This window comes from Schistocerca gregaria, chromosome 2 (assembly GCF_023897955.1).
Source record: "Schistocerca gregaria isolate iqSchGreg1 chromosome 2, iqSchGreg1.2, whole genome shotgun sequence".
Classification (NCBI taxonomy): Eukaryota; Metazoa; Arthropoda; class Insecta; order Orthoptera; family Acrididae; genus Schistocerca; species Schistocerca gregaria.
Window position 1 is genome coordinate 581,108,341 of NC_064921.1, and position 3,435 is coordinate 581,111,775.

Genomic DNA, 3,435 nt, shown 5'->3' on the forward strand with positions numbered 1-3,435 from the left:
TCAAGATAAGTGAATATCAGTATAGTGTTAGAAGATATCCTTTTTAGACAAACAGAAGCACTCCGCACTCCGTCTTCAGGCCACAAGGGGCCCATGGGGACCAACCAACCACCTTGTCATCCTCAGGTGAGGATGCGGATTGGAAGGGCGTGTGGTCAGCCTACTGCTCTCCCTGTGGTTACGATGATTCTCTTCTACCAGGGGCGCTACTATTCGGCCAAGTAGCTCCTCAGTTGGCATCACGAGGCTGAGTGCACCCCGAAATATGGCAACAGCACATGGCGGCCCGGATGGTCACCCATCCAAGTGCCGGCCACACCCAACAGTGCTTAACTTCGGTGATCTGGCGGGAACCGGTGTATCCACTGCGACAACGCCGTTGCCAGACAAACAGAAGGTGTACATATATACAGGTCCAGCATCAAGTAGTGGATCTTAAATGCTACAACGAAATTAAGGATAACCCTGGTAGTTTACAGGAGAGAGTGCGCGAGTTTGTTTCGCAATACCGTTTAATTCAGCTATGCCATTTTATAGGAACACCAGGAAATGTCTGAAGAGGCTTTACACAACAGAAAAAACAAGGCTAAATTTATAAGTATTAAAAGGAAAAAACCTTCAGGAATTAGAACTTAAATTAATAATCAAAACACTGTGGAAGAAAACACTTCATTGTATCAGTCAATTTAACATGAAAGAAACAGAAGTTTCATGGATTACCTCTGAGTGGAAGGCAAAAATGTACTGTCAGAACAAGAAGACATTCTGCGTGATGTTAATAGATTTTACAGTACATTGTATAATGATACCAGCATAATCCAGTTCCTGCAAGAGGTTTGCTGCAAAATACAGGTGTAGGCAACGCCATAACTGAAGAGAACAATGGGTTTCTCACATATGAAATAACGAGCGAGGAGGTGTTAAGCATAATTAAGTCTTCATCTACCCATTAGTCACCAGGGCCTGATAGCTTGACTTTTGAATTTTATCGAGAATTCTGGCCTACAATAAGTAACCCGTTTACGGATGTGATAAATGAAGTTCTGAATTTAGCGACTTCCAAACGAGTTCAAAGAAAGTGTAACTGTTTCAATACTTTGTTTGATGAACTCTTTTTACAAAATAACTGCGCGTATGCTAGAAGAAAGAATGAAACCATTAATGGAAAAGATAATAGGAGACCACCAGACTTGTCTGTCTGGGAGGAATACTTTTGAAGCTGCTTGGTAATACAGGAATTTCACTCTTGCTTTTCAAAACCATCCGCAAAATAGGACTTTGCTTTTATAGATCTCTCAAAGGATTACGACGGGGTTAATCACATATATTTCTTAACAACATTTACAAATGTAGGGTTTGGTGAAGATTTTGTACAGGTTTTAATCAGCACTCAGTAAATGGCTTGTCACTCAACCCGCTGAGATACAAGAATAGCGTCCTAGAGGGAAGTCCTTTGTCAGTTATCTGTACTTTAGTTCACTGGAATCTTTTCTAAGAAGACTGGAAGTGGACCTCAAGGGGTCAAATTATCAGGCATTAAAAAGGCCACCAATCGTACACTGATGACGTTGAGTTATTATTCGAAGTAATGAAGATTTAGAAATATTAACCTGAGAATTTAAGATGTATTGTGACGCAACAGGTGCTAAAGTCAACGAGATGAAAACCTCATTTTTATATCTCAAAGGTCTTCACGATATTCGTTTGGGATGGGCCAATTCCGCGGATCATCACATCGCTGTGGGTGTCACCTCTTACCAATGTCCGCTTCAAACAACGAGCAACAACTGGAGAAAAGGGATGGATAAAGTCAGTGGTGCAACATTACCCTTTCAGGCCAGAGATGTAAACATTATGCAAAAAATAAAATAATTAATTGGATCATTGTATTCATAGCTATTATAGGTCAAATTACCCCAGGCCAGAAGATCATAGCTATAAAAATTACGAATATAATTTGCAAATTTATTTGGACAGGGAATATTTTAAGACTAGCGGTCGCTATAGTAACATTACCTCCTGACGAAGGTGAATTAGGCTTAACTGACGTACGGCGGAAGACTACGGCCTTAATACATAAAGAGGGTGCTTCAAATTATTGAAAATCATCCAGTCAGTGTAACTGTCAGATTATATGTGGTTCTAATGCCCCAAAAATCTAAGGCTATTCACAATTACAGGTGGACTTGACTATTAATTGAAATATTGGACACTTCTTCCTCGTGATAAACCACATGGAATGTATCGTAAGGCACAAAGGTTTAGGGTTTGCAGGGAGATAATAAAGGGATTAAAAATAAAGGAAAAAATGTGAATAATGTGCAGTTCAGCTATCCAAACGAAAACTGGAAAATAACTTGGAATCATATTACAAATAAGGCACTGCTTCAGGTATCCAGGCAACATTGTACCGAACTGTTGACAACGTAGTCAGCACAAGCAAAAATTGTACTCCAAACTTAGTAACACGAACGTGTGCACCAGATGCGACGCATATGTAGAGGATATGCACACATACGGAAGGAAATTCAAGAACGTATTATCTGGAGAAATAAACATAGATAAATTACTCTTACCCGACGGTGTTTTCTTTCCTGCTAGAAAAACAAAAGTTGGTGTGTGGCTGTTTGGAAACTACATAAATTACGTCATTAACGAATATATATATATATATATATATATATATATATATATATATATATATATATTATGTAGGAGACTGCAACATCAAAAAACTTTTGAAACATGTCAAGAATACTTTTTCAGATACAAGGCTTTGGATAACAATTTTAACGATCATCGCCTTCAGAAAACGTAGTCTCAATCCAAAGCAGTGAAATCCACGTCGAGAGTGAAGTGTGGTGAGAGCTTCATGCGCCCCAGGGCCGCTATGGTAGCCGTGACGGCCTTAACAGAACCCCACACCATGATGTGTCATGTCAGCCTTCGATCAACTAAGTAGTAAATCCTACAACCAAGATCCCAAGAGATAAGTTTTATTGGACTCCGTTAGAATTATCAGAAGACTGTCTTAATGCGGTAAGTGAAAATGGATCTGAAATGGGGTTAAGAACAACGTTTTTCTTACATTATAATGATGAAAAGAGAAAATTTCCTTTTCTAAAATGGACCATCCACATTTTCATTCCTACTTGTTGTGGGGGGAGAGAGAGAGAGGGAGAGAGAGACAGAGACAGAGAGACGTAACTGGCAATGAAGCCAAGATATTGTCTTCTCCCATAAGTGATAGAACTGTTTCATTTTGCTTTTGACTTTATGATTTAAAGTCTTTTGTTTGGAAACGAAGGAATTTACAATTTAATTTTCATATTTGGGAGAATTTCATCTTTATCACAGAGAAGGACGCAAATGAATAAATTAATTAATTAACCAAAATAATGGTTAGCGTCCGTGTCTTTGGAACGGTCAGATCCA

General features: G+C 38.9%; 1 pseudogene; it reads right to left on the reverse strand.

Moving 5' to 3' along the window:
* Positions 1–266: 266 nt before the first annotated feature.
* Positions 267–384, reverse strand: LOC126337204 (5S ribosomal RNA; annotated as a pseudogene).
* Between the last annotated feature and the right edge of the window lie 3,051 nt (positions 385–3,435).